Below are 26,475 nucleotides of genomic sequence, written 5' to 3' on the forward strand. Positions count from 1 at the left end.
TCCAGGGCAGGGCTGGGTAGAGAATTCGTTATTTATGCTTCTTAACCCTAGCTGCCAGACAAATACCCAATCCGCACGGATGCCTGCCAAGCTAATCTCGCTGATTGCACCCCATGTCTGCGAGAGGAGATCTTGGGGGAGCAGTCGGCACCCTACTTGCTCAGTCTCTGGGGCAGGAGGGGACCAAGCACCCGGACACCTTTTTCCTGGCCAGGGGTCCAGTTCCACGTGGTCTGGAACTTCAAGTGGGGTTTGATCTGACCCTGAAACACAGGGAGATTGTAGAGCCCTGTGACTGGTGACCCACACGCAGCGGGCCCCTCTGAGAGCAGCATCGGAAACCCAGCCAGTAAGGGGGTGGCTGGAGCTGGGACCCTGGGAGCCGCGCAGCTGCATCCCACGTTCTGTGATCATGGGCAGGTCACAGTGGTAGTGCTACTACTCTGCCTGAAAATCCCAAATCACAGGGCTCCAAAATCAGAAAGTTTGGGGCATGAGGCCACAGGTAGAAACGTCCACGCCTGAGCTCATGTGACAAGACTCAGTCCACAATTCAGGCCCACTGAGGACGCTGTGCAGCCACCTCCGTAGGTGTGTAATGACTTCTGTGTTTAGGCGGGGTCCCACCCCACGATGACTCATTACGAATATGCATGCGCGCCCCCAAATCCAAAATCTGAAAACACTCTGGTGCCAAGCATCTTAGGTGAGCTATGTGGAACCTGCACCTAGGAAGAGTTATTTGTTAGTCATTGCTGTTCTTCCTAGGTTTGGGGCTGACCTTTGATGATGCATTTTTTCAGGACCCCCTGTCTGGTGGCCCCATTGCCAATTCACCGCTTAATTCAAAGCCATCCAGGAAATCATCATCACGTTAATTTCTGAATTAACCTAAAGCTTCCTGCTCTTTGCTTGTTCAAATGTAAAAAATTAATACCGGATGTGAGAGACCTGATTTGCAATTTGCCAGGTGTTCACGTGAACATGATCTGTGAAAAAGTTGAACGTGAGCCAGGAATGTGACACCCGGCTTTTTCATTTGGTAAAGGTGTGTGTGTGCGTGCACATGTGCGTGCACGGTTTAATTAGCTGTGCTCTTCTGCTGAAGCCGCACCCCTGCCTGCACCATCCCTACCCCACACGTTTTGAGAAGAAAAACACTTTACACAAAATATTACCTTGGAGCCCCAGGAAAGGAGGTGGGCAGCCCAGAGGCCCCGCGTGGCTCTCATCTGTCCCTGCCTGTCCTGTCGGGGCCCCTGGCCTTGGTCCCGAGCCGCACCCCAGCCTCTGCCTTGCCCTTCCCCCGCCTCTTGATCCCTCCAGGGCCCAAGCTGGCTACCTCGGCCGGTTGTCTTTTCTCTGGCTGGATCCTGCTCCCAGAGGGTCGTGGCAGGCGTGTTTTGGGGACGCCCTTCACCTGGACAGGGGAAGGGGAAATGCACCCTCTGTGTCTCTCTGTCTGCACCGGCAGAGGCACTGGGTCCTGGGCTTACAAAGTCGCTGATATCAGACACAGAAGAAGACCGCCTCTTGCCTCAGTTTCCCTGTCTGCTACTCAGCAGCCCTGGCAGGCGCCGTCATGGTGGGGTCCATCCTCCCACCCACCTGGACTGCAGAGCTCCCCGTGAAGGACCTGGAAGTCCGGAGTGCCGTGCCCTGCTGTGCTTTGCGGAGCCCTCAGACGAGAAGCACGCAGCCAGCCAGACTGACAGCAGCCCGGAGCAGTGACAGTGATGGTCAGCAGCTGGATGGAGCGGCCGGGCCCCTGCAGGCAGGTGGCAGCTGCTGCTGGGTCCCAGGCGCAGGGACATCAGGAGGGGTGGACGCTCCAGAGCGCGCTGCGTCGGCCCCATGGCCCCCGGTGCTGGGCACACGTTCAGGGTCGTCTAGAGGCTGCTTAACCCCAGCGTTGACTGTTTGCCCACTCAGCAGGGGAGCGCAAATGCCCGAGGCCCCAGACCCAGCCTCACCAGGGCCCTTTTCCCATCTGGGGAAGAAGTAGCCAGAGCCCCTGGGATGTACCGAGGCTGCTGGGCAAGGCTCTTGCTGAGTTTGACCCCGAGCAGGGGCACCAGAAGCTGACCCAGTCTCCTGGCTGGTGGGGAGGGGCTGTGCCCACCCCTGCCCTGGAGAGTCTGCCCTTCTCATTTTAGCCAGCCTGTTGGCCCTGGGCCTAATGACCACACAGGGACCTGGTTTCCTTTTTAAAAAGTATTTGGGCTGGGCGTGGTGGCACAGTCTTGTAATCCCAGCACTTGAGAGGCTGAGGCAGGAGGATCCCCATGAGTTCAAGGCCATTCTCGACTAGATAGTGAGGCCTTAGCCCTCCTGGGAGTGTTAGAAACTCGTACCATAATGCTCGCTGTCTCAGTAGTGTGAGCCGTTGCACAAAGGATCTCCCAGACTCGTTCATCTTGCAGGATCGAGACTCTACACCCCATGAACACAGCACCCTGTTCCCCTTCCTGTCTCTGTGAGCATGGTTGCTCGAGTGGACCCCTGCAGTGCTGGTCTTCTGGTGACTGGCATATTCACTTAGCGGACGTCCCGGGCTCGGCTGTGCTGCAGTGTGCGCCAGGATTCCCTTCTCCCGGGGCTGGGCACAGTCCGCTGTGTATGCTTCCTCCTCGGGCTACCCTTCCTAAGGGCTCACTGCGCACCTGCAGGAGTGGACACAGTGCTGCCTACAGCCATGCCCTCCGCCTCCTCCAGAATCTCACCAGCCCCATCAGCCACTCCAGAAAGAGTGCTGCTGCCATCTCCAGCAAGGAGCTGGGGGCTTGGGGAGGTTAGGTGACAGACCTGGGACAGTGGCACCGGGGGCCGAAGACCAGGGCTTGACCCTGGGGCGTGGCTGTGGGCCCACAGTTCCTAAGCCGAAGATGTGTGTGGTCGCTGGGGAAATGGGAAGAGGGGCTGCTTAGACCCCAGTGCCTTTGCACCTGCACCCAGCCCCCCAACATCCCACTCCCTGGTGGAGGACAAGTCCTGACAGGGCAAGGAAGCTGCTTGGTGTCATCACTGAGTGAGGAGGTGGACAGACGCGTGCAGCCACCGTGGGGAAGGAGCAGCCTAGGACTTGGCCCCTTGGGGAGGGTGCAGGGATGTGAATGGGCACTGCTGGCTGGGGCGAGTGGATCTCAGGGTCCCTGAGGATGCACTGCACAGAGCCGCGACCCAGAGTGGAGCCCCTGCACAGGCATGTTTCCCTGCTCCTGCGGGGCTGTGGGGCCTCCTGGTCCACCGTGCTCGGAGCCGCGGCCCCAGCACGCCAGGTCCCTTCTGGAGGTCCCTGGCCTCCCTCCTGCAGGATGAGCGTGAATACCCGGAGCCCCTCCATCCTGTCCTCGCTGCCGCCAGCGCCCCCAAAGCGTGGCCCTGCCGCCACCCCAGTGGCGTGGTCAGCGTTGGCGTTTTCGGGGCTGGGTGACAGGAAGCCCCAGTGTTGGTGCTGGTGTTGGGCGGCATCTGGCCCGCGGTCGGCTCACCTGGCCCCTTCCTGGAATCCTGGAAGTGGGGCTCGGCTGCCCTGCAGGAGGTTGCAACGGCCCTGCTCTGGTGGCTCGGTGGAGGCAGCAGCTATGTGACCCGTGGCCGGTCTGTTCCCGCCCAGCGTTTCTTTCCATTCTGTACTGATGGGTTCAAGACCCCGCGCCGAAGGTGGCCCTGAGATGGATTCCTTCCTCATCCCTGGAGACCCCGGGCTGCAGGATGCAGGGCCCACAGGGCCTGGTGGGGAGGGACCAGGGGACGGGGCCCGGGATGGGACTGATCTCACTTGGAACGTCCCAGAGTCGCTGTGTTCCTCGGAGCAGGCCCCACCTCCGGTGGCATCTGTAAGTTCGGAGATGTTTTCCTCGCTTGTCACCACAGTGCAAGGAGATGTGCCTGCTGTGGCCGCATTCGAAAATGGCAAAGCCAGCTGGGCATGGGAACGCCTGCCTGTAACTCCAGCTGCTTGGGAGGCTGAGGCAGGAGGGTTGCACATTCAAGGCCAGTCTGGTCAACTTAGCAAGACCCTGCTCAAAATGAAAAGGCCGGGGTAGCTCAAAGGTCGAGCACCCCTGGGCTCCATCCCTCAATACTACAAAAAAAAGGCAGAACGGAAGTCTCTTCTTTTCTTGTTTTTTTTCTTCATGGCTGCAAGATAGCTGTGGTAGCACCAGTCATCATGTCTGAATTCCAGACTGTGGAAAGGAGGAAAGGATGCAAGAAGAAAAGGGCAGTAGCTAGGCCCGGAAAGCACAACTTCCTGAACAGCCCAGAAGAGGTCTGGGTTCCACTCGCTGGACGGAACATTCCAGTGTGCCACCCCGGGCGGCTGGGAAGTGAGCGTCCACCTTTGGTCCATCAGGCTCCCAGACGGGACGTGGAAGCAGACAAGGAGCAGGCCGACCCTGCGAGGGCGCTGTCCAGGGCTGCAGCAGAGCCTCCCCTCCTCTATGCCCAGTCCTGTTGCCTGTCCACACTGTGCCGGCGGTGTGGTGTGGCTCTCGTGAGCTTGGTCATCTCCTACGAGGCCGACTGTGGTGCAGGTGGAGGGAACGGGGCCACGTGGAATCCGACCCAGGCCCTCTTCATCCCCCGGCTCACGGTGATTGGTCCAGCGATCACTGCGTGACCCCGCTGCCCAGGTGATGCATGCTGGAAGGTCACCCCTGGCCGTGAGATACTCAGATTCAGAACCCTGTAATCCTGACACTTGGGAGGCTGAGGCAGGAGGATTGCAAGTTTGACCCCAGCCTGGGCTACGTAGTGAGACTCTGTCTCAAAACTAACAAAAAAGTCAAACACACCATCTTCACAGCCACAGACATTCGTGGGGTGTTGATCGGTGGAATTCTTTGCAAAAGGAGAAGGACAGCATGCTGGAAAAGTCCATTAGGCACCGCCTAATTGAACTTTGTCCTGAAAATATGATACAGTTGATGAAGAAAGGAGAGTTGCTTAGGCCACAGAGCGGTAATGGGGTGCCCACCTCTGTGTGGGGTCCCAGCTGTGGATGCTGACTCGCTTCCCTGGTTACCTAGCAACCTGTGGGCATCGGTGGCCCTGGTCCAGGAAGCATCTTTCATTCACTGTGTGTAGATCTTTCTCATCTCCAGGAGAGGAACAAAAGGGAAAAACGGTACCAGCTCCTTGCCCTCCGCCCAGGTGACCACTTACCCACATTTTGTGTTGCTGCCAGTGTTGAGCATTAGATACAGGAGTCCCCAGCCATGGGGACATGTCCCAGGGCACCAGCAGACGCCTGAAGCCACTGTGCTCATTGTACATGTGCATGCCTCCGGAATGCTTGTCATTTAGACACAGGAAGCGAGGAGCAACACTACAATAAGACAACGATGACTGCACAGCCATGAAAGTTTGCACTCTGGGGCACTGATTGATCAATTGATTCTTTGAGACTGGGTCTTGCTGTGTAGTTTAGGCTGGTCTTGAATTCATTATGTAGCCCAGGCTGGCCTTGAACTCACTGCGATCCTCCTGTCTCAGCCTCTCAAGTGTTGAGATTTCAGGTGTGTGCCTGGGTACAGTTTGAGGGGCCTGTTATTAACTGAAATAAGGGTTATGTAGACACAAGTCTTACACCATTGCAATGGTTATCTGTCAAGAGAGAGGTTAGCTAAATGACAGGCGGGCGGGTAACATATGCCGTGTGGACACGCTGGACAAAGGGACAATTCTCATCCCAGCAGGGTGAACCGGGAGGACAGATTTCACCACACTCCCCAGAGCAGTGCAGTTTAAAACTTACAAATTGTTTGCTTCTGGAATTCTCCGTGTAGCATTTTTAGACTGAAGGTGACAGCTGTGTGAACCTGGCTGGTGTCCCCGGTGACGGGCGTGGCCGACCAGTGCTGAGAAGCCGCTTGCGCGTGGGGCTTTGGGGAGCCACCTGTCCTCCAGGGAGCAGGCTGAGGCGCAGCCCTTCCTTCTTCGGCAGCAGAAGAGACGCCCTCCTGTCCCCCGCCCACCTTGTGCTCCTCCTGAGGGACGACACACAGTGAATTCCTCTACTCCACGTGGACCTGGGCAGCGCTCTTGATGCACCCAGCCCCAGGCTGCGTGTCAGGAGAGGTCACTGTGGCTCTGGCCCCCAGCGCCCGCCCATGCCGTCCTTGGGTCTGCGATGCACAGATGCCTCGTGGAGGGCCCCGGGCCGGTGTCGTGTGTCAGGAAGCTGAAGCCCTGCTCAGTGAGCAGCTGTGTCTGTTTCTGCCTTGGCTCTCACCGGGCGCAGCGTCCAGTGGCTGGGCCAGAATACAGATGCACTTTATTTCCCGTGCGCTGCACAGAGGGGATTCTAAGGCAGCCGGGGAACAGAGCGGCAGTGTTTGGGGCGCGGCCACCTTCCCGGGTACTTTTCCATACGCCAGGCCCACTGGCCTGGGGCACAGTTTTACAAGGCATAGTGGGCGGGGGTGCCAGTGGGGTCCCTCTTATGTAGTCTGTGTTGTGACAGGAGGAGGCACAGGGCCTGCAGACGGGGCACAGGCAGCACAGGCTGCAGGCCGCAGGTCCCAGGCCCAGGGGCTGGCGGGTCACTGCCCGCGCCTGCCTGTGAGCCTGCCCCTCTCTGCTGCCACCGTCGTCCTGGGGCAGCAGCTCTCTGTGACCCAGTCAGCTCTGAGATTCGGGGTTAGGACGTCAGCTCACTAATAGGAGGCGCAGGGTCCAAGTGTGAACAGGGACACGGCCTGGGATGGCCTCGGGAGCTCCCGGGAGGACCGAGGATCCCCACAGCATCTGACCCAGTGAGGGCCGCTCCTAGCGACTGCTGCTAAGAGCCCAGGCCAGCGGGGGCACGTTCAGCTCTGTAACCTGGGAACCCTCCTGGTGACCCCCGACCTGACCTCCGTGCTGTCATCGTTCCCCACGCACAGCCGGGGAGGAGGCGCAGGAGGGTCGAGTCGCCTATGCAAGGCCACGCAGCAGCAAGCGGTCGGGGTGTCTGGGGCTCTGGCCGGCGAGGGCGCGTTGTAAGCTGCTCCTCTGTGTAGTACACCCAGTGCCCAACCCGAGTCCCTGTGCGGCTTCCTCCATGTTCACTCCACTTGGGAGACTGAGGCAGGAGGATTACAGCAAGTTCCAGACCAGCCTGGGCTATAGTTGGGTCCTGGCTCCGCGCTGGTCCCATGGGTAAGGGCCCAGAGCCCAGGTTGTGAGTTTCCCCCCGTCTGCTGCGAGCCGAGCAGCCTCTCTGTGCTGTACACGGTGCTGGTGAAGTGGGAGCGATAGTGTCATAGCTCTTTGGGGAGGGTCACCGGTGTCCACGCTATTTCTCCTTTTCCCCGAGAGCACCGAGTGTGGCCGCCGTGAGTCAGCGAAGGCTAAATGCAGGCCGCCTTCTGCAGTGCAGTCAACTAAGAGTGTCAGGGTTCCCGATAAGTTTTAGATCAATCACACAGTGAGCTGGGAATGTTCTGGGCGTGTCAAGTGAAATAAGACATATTAAGACGATGACTTTAACTGCTGTGTTGTTTTGGACACAGTCTCACTGTGTATTTCCAGCTCTCCTTGAGCTTTCAGCAATCCTCCTGCCTCAGCCTCCCAAGTTTTGGAATTACAGGCGTGTACCACCTGCTCAATTCGACATTTTTAGTGTGGCTGCTGGGAAGTTTGAGCGCTCTCCGTCGCTTGCACTCACCTGCCGCTGGGCTGGACTAAGGCTGGGAGACGCGGCTCATCTCAGAGCAGCTGCTCACAGCGCGGCTGTCCGTGCAGCTCTGATTATATGCGTGGGCTCTCCTGACCCATGAGGCCTCCTGGTTCACGCCAGGACCGGAGTGCTGCCCTCAGGGAGCCCCGAGGCCGGTGTCGAGCCCCCTGGGCCCCAGTGAATGGCTGGGTTTGATGCCCAGCCCGAGGGAAAGCATCGCTGTGGAAGTCCGACCCACCAGAGGAGGCCGAGAAAGAGAGCCGTGTGCTGGGGCAGGAGAGAACGGGCAGGGAAGTTTCCACCGGGCCAGGCTTCCCTGGAGCGCCCGGCACTGGGAAAACGCGGCCCGCCCCTGACCTGAAAGCCCAGCGCTTGCGAGGGAGGCGCCTCCGACAATCCCCTTTGAGCTTGGGGTTTAGGGAAACTGAGTCTGGCTCCACCCGCAGCCGGGAGGGTGCCCGTCTGAGGAGGCAGTGGCCAGCAGGGTCCCAGACAGGGCCATGCCTGTGCCTTCCGTTTGGGTTGCTGTGGTTCTCGTCCAGCCGTGAGTGTCTGCACTGGGGAGGCTCAGCATTCAGGAGCCCGAGCCCCAGGGACAGCCGCAGCCTGCCCACCCGCCGTCCCCTCCTGTCCCCTCCTCTGGGCACGGGGCCTGGGCCTTCGCATTCGTCCCTGTGCTGTCTCCAGGTAGAGCAGACATCCATTCCCCATTGCCCACATCCGGGTAGCTTTGCTGCAGCTCTGATGACTTCCTGAGACTCAGTTTCCCTACCTGTGCGGATGAAGAAGAAGCCCCTAGCAGAAGCAGAAACTGGGATGATCTCGGGGCTCACTCAAGTTGCTGGGCTAAGTGATGGTGTGGGACAGCAGCCCACAGTGCCGGGAGGCGGGCACGCGTGGGGAGGCTGGGCATTCCCGTCTGGCTTCCAGGGTTCGTCCTGCGTCTCGCTCTCCGCTGGGCACTGCAGCAGGAAGTAGTCAGGTCCTCCTGTCCCGGGAGGTGGCGCCAGGCCCCGCACACCTGCGTGGCCCCCTCTGTTGAGTGGCACCCAGGGACGAGTACTCTTCCGTGCAGATATGAAATTTGGATAAAGTCTTCTGAAAGCTGGAGGTGACCAGTGTTCGTATGTCCTTGCCTTTTCAGAAGCCGCTTGTTTTTTTCTATTTGTGGCAGGACTAGGACATGGAACCTTGGCAAAAACAAGCGGTTCCTTTTGATTAAACATCGGGAGCCCCGTGTCCCACTGGGGTGTCGCAGCGAGCCCCAGACGGATGGCAGTGAAGAAGATGGGGAGACAATTTTAACGGAAATACAAACTCGGATGCTGGCGGACAGACTAGAGCCCAGGGTTCCTGCTACTCTCTGGGGCCTGGCGTGTCATGGGATCCATGTGTGTGCAGGAGGGGTCCTTGGACCTGGGTGCTGAGCCTGATGCAGTCACAGGAACAGGCCGAGGCTCAGCGCTGTCTCAGCAGCCGTGTGTCCTGGAGTGGCCACCTACCCTCTGGGCCCTGATTACTTACCTCAGATGGCCCATCCTCCTGGGATGCCGGCGAAGTCTGGTAACTCCAGGTCCAGGGCCAGAATGCTGGAGGACAGCGCTTCCCTATACGTACTGTCTGATTTGGGTAAATGCTAGTGCATTCCCAATCTCGACCTAAATGTTTACAGATGGTGCCGAGAGTTTCAAGGTCATTTCCCAACCTTGCAACCAAATATTGATCACGTTTGCTTTCGGGGATCAGAAATGTAGATTTCCCCCATCTCTTTGGCCCAGCGTGTGAGGGATCCCAGCTGGCCAGGGTACTGGGTGGGAGGTCAGGAGTTCTTTTGAGAAGAAAGAAAAAGCTCTTTGAAAAACTACTGATACCAAATGTTCACTTAATTTCAGAGGAGGAGGGTCTGTTTTTGTTTTCTAGGCATAATGCAAGTAGAGTTTATTGCTCGTTGAGCTTTTAATTGGTTTACTAATACTTTTTATAGCTTCTTATTTTAATGTTTACAGGACCCCAGAGGCTGAAATTTACTGACATCGGAGAAGGGATTGATCAATGATTTCATTGAATAGCAAGACTGGAGGCATTGTATGAGTTGGAAATTGTGCCCCTAGGGCCACTAATTTATTTAATGTGATTGGGGTCGCACAGCTGTTCCTCACCATGGCCTGAGGGCAAGTAGATTCCGGCTGTCCCCGGCAAGCAGAGATGCCCACGGGACTGGCCTTGTCCCTGGAAAGCACCAGGTCAGGTCTGGCTGGGTGGGCGTCATGGCAGGGGCTCTGTCCCCCCCCCCCGCCCCGGGGGTGACACTTGTGGATTATCTGCGTGCACGGAGGGAAGACCTTGTCCTCGGGTCCTTTCACAGCAGTGATGGTGTTTCTGCACCTCCCACCCTGAGGCTGGGGTGGAGCCCTCTAACATTTCTTCCGCTTGTGGTCGCTAAGGCTGATTCCAGGGCTGGGTTTGCTGTTGGTCGTCCCTTGGGATGGGGAGGTGGGTTTCCCGGATCCCTGGGGCCAGGATGGAAGGGTGCTGGGGTCCCTTCCCTGAGGTGGCACGGGGCCTGCATCCAAGCTCTGCAGCTGCTCCTGCAGGCTCTGAGGCGTCTCCAGGTCACCGCGAATACCCGACTCTGCCAAGGGAGACCCTCACTTACCCCGCTGGCGAGGGCCGTCGGCTCAGTGCAGAAGCACTGCTTTTGAAGGAGTTCTGACCCACACTTGGCTGACGCACAGATGTGGAGCCCAGGCAGGAGTGGCCTGTGTGCTTTTGCTTCACTGGCACAGAGGTTTCTTGCAATTAAAAAAAACATTTTTCTGGTATGAAAGAAACACATGTTTATGACACAAAATATGAAAAATACATAAAAGTGAAATCAACTAAAAATCACCAGCAGGTCCACTACCCAGAGGCGACCATCGTGAACATCCTCCTGAAAAGTTCTCTCTGGGTATTTTCTGTGTTTCTGTATTTTTGGAAATTGGATGCACGTAGCCTGCGTCGCTTGGCAGTCTGCTCTATGTCTGTGTCAGTGTGGAGCAGCTTTTCTTCCTGCTATTTGGTGACTGGACCGGTGTCCAAGGGGCTGGTGCAGACGGACCCTCATAAAAAGTGTCTCCCGAGGATGGTCCCCTGCACGTCCTGCCCATGTAGAGGAGCGAGATGGGCAGCAGCCGCGCCTGCTCTGGGTTTGCTTAAATGTCACTTCAAGAGTGCTGACATAACGGAGATGCCTGTCCCCTTTTCTTTAGCTCATGTAAGATGCCATTCTTCACCAGTTCCTGAGTGGCCATTCTTCCTTCTTTTCATCCACCCATCCATCCATCCTTCCATCCATCCATCCATCTTTCCTTCCAGCTTTTCCTTCATCCCTCCAATGCCAGTGCTACCAGCCTCTCAGTGAGCCCAAGAGACAAAACACGTTACAGCTGAGGCCGAAACAGCAGCAGCATTTTTAAAAAGCTGTTTCTCAACTCAACTGTTATGTATCTCATCTTTCAAAGAAAAATGATGATGGTGTCCGCATTTCTTATTATTATTCACAGTTTTATTTTTCTACGTGTGGCCTTCTTAGGTCTGAGAGAGACAGCACGGCTGTTCTGTTTAGATCTAAGTGCATTTTCCCTCCCTCGTGGTTTGCTCTAGAGAAGCATGCTTTGTGTAAAAAGGTAAGATTTATTTTTGCCAGTAAAACAGAGGGCGACTCACGGCCCAGCAGCACGTCTGGGGAGGGAGCAGTGCTCTGGGGGAGGGCGGCCTGCTCCCGGCGCTTTCTGGTTTCCCCTGACTGCGTAGATTTGGGAGGAAATCATCCCTGGGGTGGCCTGGTGGCATCCTGCAGTTTTACATGAGCCATTTATGAAACTGCAAAACTGTCTCGAGGAAATATTCCCGTGTCACCAACTTAGGCCCATTGATTGCATTTAGGGTGCTGTGTGTGCTTTTCTAAAGATCCCAGAGTATGTTTAATAACCCAACCCGAGGTGGCCGGGAGGGTTAATTAGAAACAAACCCGGCGTCACCTGTGTCTTGAGGGAGCAACCGGTCCTTGCCCGCCGAGGGCCTGTGTGGCCAGCCCAGGGTCCACCTCCGAGGGCAGCCACCGCCACCCTCCTCTGGGCCTGGCCCTCGGGTGGAGAGCAGGGGAGCGGGAGGTGTGAGGGGGCCTGAGGTCAGCTCCACACCACTTATTACCAGCTGTGTCTCTTTGCCCAGGCTGCTTCCTGCTCTGGGCTCTTTTTTTGGTTTTTGTTTTGGGGGGAGTTTGAGACAGGGTCTCACTATGTAGTTCAGGCTGGCCTTGAACTCATATGTAGCCCAGGCTGGTCTCAAACTCACAGCGATTCTCCTGCCTCAGCCTCTTGAGTGCTGGGATTACAGGTGTGTGCCATCTGCCCAGCTTTCTGGCCTTCGTGCTACACCTGTAAAAGGCAGACATTAAATAACAACACTTATCTGAGGATTTGAGGGGAGGCAGAGCTTTGGGCAGAGCAAGAAATAGCGTAGGAAAAGAAGGTAATGTACCTTCCAAACATTCAAAGATGTGTCCTAGTCCAGAATGTCTTGCTGCCGGCTGTGGCATCTAGATGTGGATCCAGAGCAAGTGTCCGTGTCTCGAGGAGGCTTCTCCCCTCCCTCCATAACCACACCAACCTGTGTAGACTGGGACCAGACGACTGTATTTAAATTCTCACTGACGGCAAGCCCCTTTTGGGCAGGGTTTAAACCTATGCTTAACATTTTGATACCAGGACAAGTCTGTCCCCTCTGCCTTAAAACCACCTGAGCTGTTTCCCTAAGCTTTCCAAAAACTGTTCAGCTTTGAGCGGAAGCAAGAATGGAGACATTTAATAAAGGAAGAGTTTAGTTTGTTTTCAAAGGCAGCAGAGACCAGGGGTTCCTGTGAAGCAGCCACAGTCTCTGCAGCGCCCCCTGGCTTAGACTCTGCCTTGCGGAGGAGCAGGATTGTATCAAGAGGAGGCCACGGGTTTCCTCTCCTTCATAGGACCCCAGGCTTTTGTTCCTCATTTGCATCTGTCTGCACGTGGAATTGCAGAGGGCCCAATCATGGAAGAATACCCTGGGATGAAATAATTCGGGCACTGTGCTGCATTGCTATTCAGATTTAGTACTTGAGGCTCAGAGAGCCCGAACTAGAGATTTGGCCCTGAAATACAATAGACGGCCAACAAGCGGTCCTTGATTACAGAGATGGGGAGCGGGGGAGTGGGAGGAGGACAGGAAGTGTAGTGAGCAGGGCGGGGTGGGGTCCCTGTCGAGGGGCCAGAGGAACCTGGGAACCCATGTGCGCCCCCAGCTACTGTGCCATGAGACATGAAGGCCACAGGCCTCTGCTGGGGGCCTTGTGGCCCCTCCAGCTCCCGGCTTCTACACTGTGCCCTCTCCTCAGGGTCTCTAGAACATTCCAGGTGAATGTCCTGCCCTTGGAGTTCCGAGCCAGCCGCCCTCGCCCTGCCTCTCAGTCAGGGACAGGACGGTGCACTCGGCTGGGGAGAGGGATGTCCTGGGTGAGCGGCCCTCATGCCCCGACCTGTGCTCCAGCCAGAGCAGGTGCTGGGCAGAGCAGACCCCTGCAGGCCTCAGCCTCCGCTTTCCGCTCATTTTCTGACCGTGGATGCGCCGTGAATTCCCGTGGGCCTCGGTTTCCTCGTCTGTAAGCAGGCCATCAGGGTCCCCGCAGAGGGCTTTGGGCCCAGCGGCCTGCACCCCAGATGGCAGTGTTGGGCCACGCAGGGAGGAGGAGGTGGCCCTGTGACTGCCAGCACAGTCGGCTCCCGTAGCCCAGTCCGCTTCGCCTCCTTGTGCCTTCCCGGCAGCTCGGGGCTGTGGCCACACTGCGCAGGGACCCGGGATGCCTGCCCCATGGGAAGGGGACATTGGCCCGGGATGTTTATCCTGCATATTGGGCCAGAGCCGAGGCACCACGGGGCTGCAGCTGTCAGCTTCGGGTTTGCTGTCCTCTTGGTGGACAGGCTGCCCGGTCCAGGGCGGTGGCAGCCCTGAGGGTGTGTGGGTCCCGGAACGGGCGCCTCCTCGGGGACCCATTTCAGCCCTGCCTTTCCCCGACTCCGGGCCGGGAGTGTGGAAGTCCCAGCCCCTGCCCGCCGGCCAGGCTCCCACAATCGCCCCCTGTGTCCCCGCCAGCCAGCTGGGCCGCTGTCCCTGGACGGCCGCTGGCTCCCGACCCGCGCCTGCCCTCCGGCTCCACGGCCTCCTCAGTGTCCCCCTCCGAGCGGCCACAATCAGGGCCCTGTTTCCGCGCAGGCTTTTAAACGCGCTGGGTAATTTAAGGTATTTATCGCCGTTTGCAGAGCTCTGCTTGTTTGGAACCCGTTCCCCTCTGGCTTTCAGAAATGTTCAAGTGATCTTTTTGCTCTGAAAAGGAAGCTATGGGTCCTTCCGCTGCACCCGGCCAGATCTAAGCACGGCCCCCCCTGCCGAGTTGGGGCTAATTCTTCATCCATTCGGCTGTCGGTGAACACGAACAGGGCGCCTGCCATGCGGGGCCTCCCGGGCTGTGCACCCTGCTGCCCCTGCTCGGGTCTCCCGGGAGCTTCTGACACAGCCTGCAGGCCGCAGGGTCATGCACACTCGGCCTCATGGCCCAAGGCAGGGGCACCCCCTCAGGTTCTCCACCACTAATGGCACCTCCCCACCGCAGGGGGAAGCTGTGCTGAGCTCTCCTGAGTCCTCGGGAGCATCCCTGCAGGTTGGGGTGACAGTGACTCCCCGAGAAGGTGGCTGAGGGGCTGACGTACTGCCTGAAAATGCCAGAGATTACCCACCCCGCACATGCTGGCACCGGAGAGGCCCCTGAGGTGACCTGGCTCCCTTCCTCTCCCTTACCCGTGAAGCCTGGCCCCGGCCAGCAGCTGAACAGGACAGAGACCAACCCCGAGGCCCGGAAGAATCTGGACTGGTGTGTTGGAGGCCCTGCTGGACTGGCAGAGAGGGGAAAGGGGTTTTGCTGGCCCAGAATGGGCCACAGGGGATATGTACCCATTGTCTTCCCTCTGTCCTTGGGTGCTAAAGGGGCTGCAGGAGAGCCAGCCCTCAAAACCGAGAGCTTCCTCACCGTCCGGATCTCCCAGCAATGCCTGCTGGGTGTGGCTCCTGGGGCTGAAGTCCTTTTTTGGGCCTTTCCTTCAAGCCCCTCCATCATTTGCTTGTGTCTCCCTGCCCACCGCAGCTCAGCTTCCTTCGCGGATCATGCGCACACACGCACACACTCCCACAGCTTCGTGCTCCTCCTTTGGCGTTCAGTTGCACTGATGTCTCATGTGTGAGTCACCAAACCAAACCCAAGCTGGGTTTTCCCCTGCAGTGAAACCCCCAGATGGTGTGTGGAGGTGGAGAGGGCACGGGCTTTCCCTGTCACGTTGGCCGCCTTGCTGGCCACATCACCTCCCCCGAGAAGCCTCTGTGATTGCCCACCTGCCTGGACTCGGCTTTCTTGCTCTCCTGACTGGGGGAGTCTGCTGGTTGGAATCTTGGCTTTGTTCTTTGCTGTGCCTCAGTTTCCTCCTCTATGCAGGGGCCTAAGTTAGCCCCATTCACAGGCTGTGAAGAGCCAGGGGAGGAGCCACAGGAGGGACTCCGGCTGCCTCATCACACGTCCGCCCCGGCCGCGTGGGGCAGTGGCTTTTTCTCTCCTGTGGGCCTTCACTTCTGGAAGGGCTCCTGTAACTCACCAGTCCCGTGGTGGGTTTCCCGTGAGCCCCCCGAGCTCAGGACAGGCCCCTCACGGTGCCCTGGACCCATCCACCTGCAAAGACCCTTTCCCACGCCAGCAGCTTGCTCGTGGGTCCCGGGAATGTGGCTGGGGACACTGGGTCTTGGGGAGCCACCCTCCAGCCCCCTGTGTGGTAACGGGGTGGCCACAGGGACAGGTGCTGACGCAGGAGGTGTCGGTTGAGTCCCTGGTAGCGAGCGCCCAGGGTCATCTACTTCTGGCTGTCGGACTCGGTCAGGGGCGTTAGCCCGGACCTCAGCTTCTCACCTGGAAATGGGAACAGAGGGCCCCACTGGGCCCGTTCATGTGGCCCAGTGCCTGGGTGCTGCCTGGCACCGAGCAGTCCTTTGCCAAATGTTCGCTGTTCCTATGGTGATGATGGCCGTGACAGCGCAACCATCCTTGGCGTCTACGACAGCCAGGCGGTCCCAGGGGCCTCACTCAGGGCCCCTCTCGGCTTCTTGGCGTAGTGAGAGTAGCTCCGACTGTGGTTGTATGACCTCAGTTAAGTCCCCTAACCCTGGAAGAGCTGCCAGAGGGTCACACGCGGTTGGCCAGTGGCTGACACTGCTCCACGCTGCCTGGCAGGGGGAAGGCAGCACAGGGCATCTCCCTTCCCTGCTGTGACTTTAGACTTCACAGCTGCATCGTCTCCCTGGTGTCCCCTCTCCTGGTCCACACCTAGGGACTTGCAGTGGCTTTGAGCCGTTTCCTCCCTGCGTCCTGGGTCTCTTCCATCTCCAGGCCAGGTGGGCCTGAGCCGCAGGCTGCTGCCCCACGCGGCCCTTTGCTGGCTGTGTGGGACTCCGTCTGTTGGCACACCCAAGCTGTTCCACCAGTGGGGTGTTTTCCAGGCGGCGTCCGGCTCCGAGAGTTTGAAGTTAAAATGTGTGGCTTTGCCTGGCATCTGTGAGGAGCGGCCTGCGATCTGGCCTGTCCTGACAGTGTATCAGGGCTGAGGACAGGGACAAGATGGGCAGAAGTGACACCAGGGAGGGCCGGGCTTTTCCCGTGGCAGGGGAACCTCCGTCAGGCTCTGCTGACGGCGCAGAGCATTTTCCTTGGGGACAGAGCATGCCCGTGTGTGTGAAAAGCATGCTCTTTGGAGCCTGGACGCCGTGTGACCTCAGCCAGTCACAGCCCCTCTCTGAGCGCTGGCTTTCTAGGGCTCAGCACATTCCGTGTGCCAGGCCTTCGGGCAGGTCTCGTACCCGGTCATCTGAGAAGAAAAATATAAACATTTTGTGTTTTTCCGAAGAAGCGTGCCGCGTAACTCAACATTTTCTCAGCACATTCCGCCACTTGGGTGACCCTAACGTAGGTCCGTCTGTCGGCACATGTGTTTCCCCGTGATTGCTGTGGTCAGTTGTTTACACTGAAATGTGCCAGCCAGATGAAAAGCGTCCCAAAAGTACTTTTCAACTTGAACCAGAGAGGGGTGATAGGCGTCATTATTGTGAAATTGGAGTAATTTACCCCGGCAGGGATCTAACCCAGAAACTCCGGCGGACACAGAGGACTTCTGCTCTCCCGGTTCCCTGCAGTGACAGCAGTGAAGACTGCATGGCACAGGCCGCTGCCCACACCTATGTCCGGGCCCCACCGGCAAGCCTGAGACCACCCTTCCTGGCTCTGTCTTTGCTCCTCTCTCCTGGATCTGAACCATGGGGCTGTGCCACCCACTTCCTCCTGGACCCAGGAAGTTAATGAACGAGGCCATAAAAATGAAATGCATTCAGCTGATCAAAATACATAGTGGACATTTCCATTTAAAAAATTGCAGTAAAAGATACGTGGCCATGAATCCCCCTCAGAATCCTCCCTCCTGCTTCAAACACACCTGGCCCATCATTCTTGCCACTTTCTGAAGTGGTTCTGGAGTCCTCTTTCATGAGCGTTTCTGTGAGGTAGGGTAAAAAATCTGGTGAATGCTTTTGCCGAGCACCATCCGATAGAAAGGCAGCTTGTAAAAACATGGCACTGTGTCCTCATCCACCTTATTCACCGGATCTGGCACCGTGCGACTTCCTAAAGTCAGAATGATTGTGGAAGGCAAATGCTTTGAATTGATTCAGGATATCAAGGCAGCTAGGACAGTGCAACTAAAGAGACTCAGGAAAGAGGACTTCTGAGCTGCTTCAGAAAGTGGCAGAAGGATGGATGAGTATGTTGGAAGTGAGGATTTTGGGGGGATGAAACGATTTAAATTTAAATACACACCCTATTTTTCAGTGCTAACTCGTACATAAATGAGTGAATGAAACAAATAGTAAAGCCACTCTGGTGAGCTGAGGGCTTATGTGCGCCAGGTGCTGTGTCAGGACTTGACTTGGCACAGAGCTGGAACCAGCCCCAGCTCTGGGTTGGACTCCTGGTCCGAGTCAGGTCCTTGAGCATGTTATTTCTCCGTGCCTCAGCTTCCCCTCCCCATCCAGTCCCATCCCTGCCCTTCTCAAAGGCTTGTTCTGAGGCTTACGTGATAAGCACGGGTGAAGTCCACAGCTCGTCCAGCAGCTGCAGGTGCCCATCACTTACTGATCCCTTCTCAGACCCTGGGGAGGAAGACACCCTGTCGCCGAGGAGGATCTGGCTCCGCACCTGAGGGCTTGCTCAGCTGTTGTGGGTTTGCATGGGAGGTAGGGTGTTGGGTCGAACCCCACACACCCTGGGGTCATCTCCTTTCCATCATGGTCACTTGGGAGCTCCTTAGCCCCCACCCTGGCTCCTGGTGCTGCTGTCCCAGGTCCCGGGGACAAGGGGCCTGCACCACACAGGGTAACTGTCCATGCAGCCCGAGGTCAGCCTGTCCCCAGGCCTAGGTCCCTGCCTGAGGTCCAGCAGCGACCCCAGCCTGGCTTTCTCCAGCCTCCGGGGCCACTGGCCTTTGCTGGCTTACGGCCGCCTCTCAGCACATCTCCCATGGTCATGTCTGTGACTGCCAGCCCACCTCCCTCCCGTGAGGAGCCCTGGAATCCTCAGACCACCTGGAATCCTCTCCACATCTCAGAGCCTTTGGCCTGGTCCAGCCCGAGGCCTCCTTTAGCCGTAGGTCCAGGGACTCGAACGCAACGCTTGTGCCTGGCCACCACCTCCTGTCATTCTGAGCATGCTCAGCCGGCAGCCCCGGCAGAGGGGCCGACCCTCGCTGCGCTGCGAGCCTGCGGTGCCTGGTGTGTGCCCTGCCCTGTGTTCCTCTGCCCATTCAGTGTCGCACGGTGTGGGGGACAGTGCCTGTCCTGGGGTCTCAGCTGGGAGCTGCTCTCCTCCCGGGGTTACCTGGATGCTTCGGTGACAAGCACAGCCCAGCGTGCTGAGAAGCAGGATCACGTGTAGGTGAGGGTCCCTGTGACAGCAGAGAAAGCAACCTGGTCCCAGGGGCCAGACCTGGGGATGAGGGTGTTCCCGGGCGTCAAGGAGCGGGTTCTGCGCCCATGGGTCACAGAGGCCAGATGTGCGCTTGGCCGCTCGTGGCTCCCTTCTCCCTCGGGCGCCACGTTGCTGCTGGAGACCACTGGCAAAGGCTCAGGGACAGTGCCAAGGCCCTGCTGTCCCTTCCCACTCACCTCCTGCCGCCTGGCCCCTCCATCCCTGGGCCAGCGCACTGGCCTTCCCTCCTCACGCATGCCCAGCAGGTTCCACCAAGGGCCTCAGTGTCCCCGACCCCACACCCAGACGGACGTCCTGCAGAGCTGTGTGCCCCCTCCAGGCACGGCCTTGCTACTGTGGGCACAGTGCTGTCGCCATCAGGAGTGGCCTTGCTCATTTACTCATCTGGCTGCTACTGTCACCCCCGAGGGAACAGGGGCCTTGCTGTCGCTGATCGCTGGCGCCCCAGAGGCGGCATTGCCTGGCACACCGAGGTCATTTAGGGTCATTGTCACCAGCATGGCGCACCATTCATGTGCCGCAGCCTCAGCAAGTCCACTTTGCAGATGAGGAAACCAAGACGTGGTTTGGTAATGAAAAGTCAAATTAACAGACTTGTCAGTCAGCTTTTCACTGTGGGGGTGAAATACCTGGGAAATCGACCTAGAGGAGGAGAGGTTCACTGTGGCTCATGGTTTTGGGGGTTTCAGTCCACGGTGGGCTGGCTCCATGCTGTGAAGCTGAAGAGAGGCAGGAGCTTTGTGGCAGAGTGTAAGGTGGGCAAAGCACCTCATGACAGTCAGAAGCAGAGAGCAGGGCAGAATCCTGCCTGGCTGGGGGGCTTCCTCCTCCTTCCTTCTATTTGTTCCATCTGAGCATTCAGGGTGGGTCTCCCGCCTCCATTTGCTGTCCCACCTGCCAGTCATCTTAGGAACCACCCTCCCAGGCATTCCTGGAAGTGGGCTTTACTAATCTCCCAGGCCTCTCCCAGTCCAGTCAAGCTGGTGATCCATGTGAACCACGACATACGCCACTCAGATAGGGGTCATCCACCTCGAGGGCGAGAACATCCCCTTTCTCTGTACTGGCTGTTAAGGATGCCATGAAAATGGAAAAGAAGTTTGTTTTGTTTTTCTGCTCTGGGAAGGAGGGAGATAGAAATTCATTTTATGTGTCGCAGAGAGCATTCACCAAGCGTCTCTCAGGCGGCCGACTCTGCTTCCTTTCATTCCTGCCTCTGTGTGGCCGGGAGAAGGCAGCCTTGGTCCCACTGGCTGGATCTGAGAAGGACTGGGGGTGGGTAAGGTCACCCGGTCTCCCCAGATTCTGCAGCTCACGCCACCCTCCGAGGGAGGGGTAGTGCTTCGTTATTTAGAAATGTCAGGGAAGATAGGACATACCGGTGTTAGCTAGCACATCAGTTATCCGAGACCACCGTTCTGGGCTCACCTGTCCCCGCCTCAAGGGACATTAGTGGGAAATATTGGGAAGGGAAGTGAGTGCAGGAATCTTCGGTTGGGAGGGCGTGGTGTGATCCTGAACAGTCACAGAAGTAGGAGCGAAACTGCCTCGGCCTTGGCTTTGGCTGGCACCAGGTCATGCAAACAGGTTGAGGTCCCATCAGGACCGCTGTGGCAGACGCTGACCCAGGACGAGACACTGTGGCTGTCTCAGGCAGTTTGCGTGTGGCCCTGTGATGCGAAGACTGTCCCTCAGCATTTCCAAAGAAACAGTGCCCGCAGGATGCACGGGTGGAGATTTGTCACAGGGAAGTGGCCACACAGTCTTGGGGCTGTCAGGTCCCGAGCTGTGCAGTCGGCCAGCGGCTGACCCAGGACAGTGGCAGCAGAGTTTCAGCCAGAGGACGCCAGGTGGAAGACCAGAAGAGCAGATATTCTGGGTCCGGTTCAAGGGCTGGTGTCCCAGCTGGCCGTCTTTTTGCGCTGTGCAGTCCTTTAACGAATTGGACGGGGCCCACCCACCCTGCGAAGAGAAGTCAGCTTTACTCCGAGTACAGAGTCCAGTGCTCATCTCACCTATCTGGAAACAGGAGGCTGTTTGAACCCATCTCTCAGCCCTCCCAGCTCTGAGAAATGTCCTGGCCCCTACACCCTTCACCCAGTGTTCCTGGAAGAGTTGGGAGACACCGCGTCTGGTAGACCCTGGGAATCCAGAGTGCACGTCACAGAGCAGGCCCGGCGGGTCTTGCAGTGAAAGGGAACGTGTTCCTAGACCAGTTTCCCAGCCAGATTCCTCTGGGCACACACGCCCCTTTCCTTCTGCATGGTCTCAGACGCTGGCGTCTCAGCAGCTATCTAGACAACCGCCGAAGTACCAGGATGGAATAGGGCCGGGAAGGAGTACTGTGTTGGTCAGGGAACAGGGGCTCCATCTGGGTGGGCAGAGTGGGACCAGGGTCAGGGGGTGGTTTGGGGCGGTGCACTGCAGGGGTGAGAGCAGGCATCCGCGGCCGACCAGGAGGAGCTGGAGGAAGCCGAGGCGCGCGAGAGATCCGCTGCTCAGCTGGCTTCTCCCTGCTGAGGAGCGGCAGGAGGCTTTGTCCTGGCTGTGTCTGGGTCCTGGCCTTCGGGACAGGAAGCCCCGGCTGGCCTTGTACACAGATGGGCTGCGGGTGGCAGCTGACCCCAGGTTGTGCTTCGGTAGCACCTGCAGTGTCCCCATCAGGACCTCGGGGCTGCAGTCCTCTCTCTGCAGTTTGGGACTGACCGTGACACAGACGGGGACAGAGGAGTGGCAGTCACGGCATCCTGTCTTCAGGGCCAGGGCCTGGCCCTCTGGAATCTGTTCCGTGAAGCCCCCTCCTGTGGGGTGAAAAGTGGCCCTGCAGCCCTGGGTGTGTGACCCCATGAAGTGGTATCATCTAGCAGAAAGCACAGGGGTCGGGCTCTGGATTTGAATGCTGCCAGATATTGTAACCATGGCAACTATCCATGGCAACCATACAGCCCTGTGTTGGGGTTGCCCAGGGAATGCTGGGCCCGCCCAGTGCCTCCATCTCTGCATTCGCCTGACAGGGATGGATGGTACCATCTTCCCATGTTTTATGTGTTCAGGGACTGGGCTGACATGTTCAGGCTCAGACCCCGAGACAGAGGGGGAAAGAGAAGTTTTTCAGAATCGTCATGGACATCTTGGGAAAAGTCGCAGGTGGGCTGGACTTACACTTACTCTTTGGCTTTGCCTGGTTTTCACTTTGACTCATGCCCTGGGGTTGGGTTAGGGCTTCAGGCCTGGGACATACCAAGCCCACTGTGGCTACGCTGAACAACGCTCGTGTCACTGCAGGGATCCGCCCAGCGGAGTCGAAGTGAACCACTCAGGGCACATCACGTGGATTAGTCTTTCTCAGGAAATAGTAAAATATGAGATTCCTCTTCCAGCTACATTAGACCTTAGCACTTCATTGGGCCCATTCTTTATTTGCCAACACCAAACTACTACCTCCGAGGGAAATACTGTTTTGAAAAATCATCATTTGAAGTGGGCACAGTGGCACACACCTGTAATCCCACCTACTCAGGAGGCTGAGGCAGGAGGATTGTAATTCAGTGCCAGCCAGGGCAGTGAGATGCTGTCTCAAAATTTATAAAACTGGGAGGGGAGGCTGGAGATGTAGCTCAGTGTTTGGATCCTCTCTGGGTTCGATCCCTAGGACTACTGGGAGAAAGGGCGTCATTTAAACATTTTTATCTGAAGTTTGAATCTTGCTCACTGTTTCACCTTGGGCACATTGCTGGGTACTTGGCAGGTGGCTGATAGCTGTCTATTGTATGAATAAAGGAGCTTGTGAGCCATACGCAGGGTGAAGGCATGCATTCTCTCTGTGGGGAAATTCACTGCTGTTGGAGGTCAGCTCTACCACACTCTCATGGGTGCCCACTGGTCCAGCGGGTAGAAAGGCAGAGGGGAGAAGGAATGTTCCCATTGGGGCTGGCAGTGACTGGAACCGAGGGAGGATGACAGGGCAGGGCAGGCCTGGGTGGATGGGGCCCCATGCTGGTGGTGCTGCCAGCGAGGAAGTCCCCCTGCAAAACCTGCTGCTCACATGGGTGTGGCTCCTCCCCAAATAACTGGCCTTTTCTTTCGTGCTTGCTTTCATGGAGGATAACAGAATAAATAGGAATTGTTACAAAATGTGGCTGGGGAGGTGGGTAAGTGGATGGACGGATGCATGAGTGGGTAGGTGGATGGAGAGTTGTATGTGGGTGGATGAATGGATGGGTAGGGATGAGTGGGTAGAAAGTTATATAGGTGAGTGGATGGGTGGATGGATGGAGAGTGGGTGAATGGGTGAATGAGTGGGTAGATGGATGAGTGAGCAGATGGATGGATGGCTAGATGGATGGGACATGGGCACCAATCCGAGCAATGAGAGGGGCGTTAGACTTACGGCAGGGCTGCTCAGCCTTCCCGATCCCAGTTCTGTCTTCTCGAAATGGAATGATAAACTCTGAGCCTTCCTAGCTCCAAGGGCTGCGGCAAAAGTCAAAATAAAAGCCAGACACCCTTGTTCAGTCAAGGTGCTCTGCAGTGACAAAGAGCTACTATCTCCGTAACCTCTTCCCTCCAAAGACTGTCTGTAATCGTCCCCACTGCAGATATATGATAACTAAAGTGCAAGGGTAAGTCAGAATCTTCGTAAGCTCCGTGATCACTTTGGAACTCTGCCAACGAGCTTGGCATGGATTTCTCCCCTCTTGCTCCCAAGCAATTTTTCTTCCATTGGAGGTTGCCAAGATTCTATGGCTATTTGGTTATCTTATCCATCCAGATGGTTAGCGTTAATTTATGCTGAAATAAATCTGCAAAAACTCATTTGTCTAATTGCTTCAGAAGCATGAGGTATAAGGCCTTAAAAGAAACTTAATATGTAGCCTCCCGAGAGGGCCGAGCTGTGATGTTACTGCATGTTTTTTATTCAATTTGGTTTGAAATTCTGCTTTTCTATCCCTTGATATTTATATATAAGCAAGTCAGATTGTTCAGTATAAGAAACCCAAACTTATTTTATGACTTTAATACATATCCTTGTCTCGTGTACTTAATTGCCTTTTATTGAGAAAAATTAAGCTATGATTTATTATCTGATGATTAAGTTTTTTTCTGGTACTGGGGACTGAACCCAGGGCCTTCACACTGAGCTACATCCCTGGCCCCTTTTTAAATTCTATTTTTTGATTTGAGACAGGATCTTGCTAAGGTGCCCAGGCTGGGCTGGAACTGGTGATCCTCCTGCTCAGCCTCCCAAACTGCTTGGGATTACAAGTGTGCACCACCACACCCGGCCTATTTTTGTTGTTTTAAGGAAAACCTTAAAATATTTTGAATCCGCTTCATGGATCTCTCTGCTGTTCTGAAATTTGTGTTGATCCCAATTTCCAAGGCACAAAGTCCTTCCCTGTGTGAATGCCACAAGCCTGCAGTTGGTACAGCGACCTTCATGGCTTCGCCATGTAGCAGAGTGCTTGGGACAGGGCCTGAGGTTCTGGAAATGCGTTGGAAATTGGCAGGACACACACCAGACACCACCAGCGCTCCCCGGGCCATTTCTTGAGCATCCGAATGCTATACATCTCCCTTCTCTTTGGGTGGCCAGGCCAGTGACTGTTGACTGAATTCTCAGAAGCACTTTGCACACCAGAATAAACGTCAGAAACGCACAGCCGTCCACTGAGAGCCGACCGCCACCTGCTTTGCCAAGTGCTCTCCTCTCATTTTCTCTCCACCCTCCATCCACTCAGTACGTAGAGGCTGGGACGGTCCCTTTCTACAGAGGAAGGGACTGAGGCAGTGAGCTTCAGAGCTCACTCAAGAACAGCCAGAAAGCAGGAGGTCGAGGTGTGGGCCCAAGGTGAAAGTCAGAAGCCCCTGCTGTCACTGGTCATCATTCAGTCATCCGAGGAAATACTTCCCCACGCAGTTGGAGACTCCGGCGGTGCAGGTCTCCCTGGGGAGACCCTCAGGTACAGCCTGGGGCTCGAGGGGGCCACCGCACTCACACTCGGGGCGGGGCTCTGTGCACGGGGCTGGGAGACAGCTCACACCTGCACACCGTGCCACACCAGGACAGCGTGGTTGTGTTCGAGTGCGGCACTTCCCGTGAGCCATCAGCTGGGCTTCGTGATTCTCGCAAGACACAAAGGTGTGATTATTCGTGTGGTGGAGACCTGGGTCCCTGTGTTTGCTCTGCACCCCAGCCCGTTACAGCGCAGGGCAGTGCCGCTTGGTTCTCCTGTTTTCCAGTGCGTCGTGCTTCCGACTGTGAGGGCGACTGTCACCGTGGGAGAGCGCTTGGTCATCGGAAACCCTGGGCAGACGAGGCCCTGAGTTCAGTGCCCAGGACTGCCAAAAAATACACACACACACACACACACACCATAGACACACACACAGACACACACACACCAGACACACACACACACACACACCATAGACACAAAGCTATTTGTAAAAGTGGGAGGCTTTTAGTGTAGGCTTTGGTGGTGCACACTTGTAATCCCAGCACCCAGGAGGCTGAGACAGGAGGACCACCATGAGTTCAAAGCCAGCCTTGGGTACCTAGTGAGTTCGAGGCCACCCTGAACTACATAGCGGGATCCTGTCTCAAACAAGAAAACAAACAAACAACATAGTAGCCACGTCTACTTGCTGCTCCTCTGTGCCGGACTCTGTGTTGGCTGTTTGCTTACATCAGTTCCCAGGCAGACTGGGCACCCGCCTGAAGTTAGAGGCGCCTGCCTGGCGCGGGAGAGGCAGACCTTGAAGCTCAGCCCAGCTGCATTCTGGGAAGAGCCCGCCCCCTGGCCTTCCCTCCCCTGTGGCCTCTCTCCTTTCTCCCTTCCTGTCCCCCACACCTCTCACAAAATGCCAGTGTATAATCTTATTTAAAACTACTCTGCCAAAATCATCACTGGGGCCAGAACTGGGCTGACTCCACTCGGAGATCAGCAGGGTTTTGTGAGACGTCCTCCGCTGTATTTTTAATCTGCCTAATAGCAGACCCTAACAGCAGGTCCCATTCAGGTGGGCTTGGACTCCTTTGGCCAAGGCAGAGACTTAGAAATAAATCATCCCTGCGTAGCCCCAGGAAGTCAGTTGGGTAGAGCACAGATTGAGAACAAAGAGCCAGCCAGATTCCACTGTCATTAACATAACACGGTGCCTGTGAAGAAGGTGAGATGCGGTTGATGCCTTTCTGTCATGCAGGACACGCAGGATTGCAGGTGGACGTCTGCCAGGGACCAGGCCCTCTCTGCCCATCCCCGGGTCCTGCGCCTCCTGAGGGCTGGGTCACTGTGTCTGCATTTGCCGGAGCTCTTCTCTTGTTGTTTCTCAATGCGTAGGAAGCAAAGTCGGTTCCTGACTCATCGCCTGCGAGCAGCACTGGGCCTGGTTCCCCTTTGCACCCCGCCCCGGCCAGCCCTGGAGGAGACATGGGCAGCCACCCCTTCCACGAGGAGGGAGTGAGGGAATAACAGCCGATGGGGACCGGAGGCCGGACGGGGGTGACACGGACGGGGGTGCAGCAGCGTCACGTCACACCGAGTTCAACATCTCGAGGCCTGGCCCAAGCCCAGACTCGAGCCCAGCTGGGCGGAAGGAGCAGGGGGCTGGCCGAGCCACTCCCTCTGTTATGCCAGGGTCCCCACCTCTCTCCCTCGGTGCTGAG

The 26,475-nt window shown here is 57.0% G+C and overlaps 1 protein-coding gene across 4 annotated transcripts in view; it reads left to right on the forward strand.

Annotated features, from left to right (window-relative positions):
• The window catches only part of Chst11 (carbohydrate sulfotransferase 11), a 151,625-nt gene that overhangs the window by 104,899 nt on the left and 20,251 nt on the right, over positions 1-26,475 (forward strand). The gene's annotated exons all lie outside the window — the stretch shown is intronic.

The sequence above is a fragment of the Heterocephalus glaber genome, unplaced genomic scaffold, assembly GCF_053883595.1.
Source record: "Heterocephalus glaber isolate CG9 unplaced genomic scaffold, H.glaber_assembly_v1.0 deba00001572, whole genome shotgun sequence".
Taxonomy (NCBI): Eukaryota; Metazoa; Chordata; class Mammalia; order Rodentia; family Bathyergidae; genus Heterocephalus; species Heterocephalus glaber.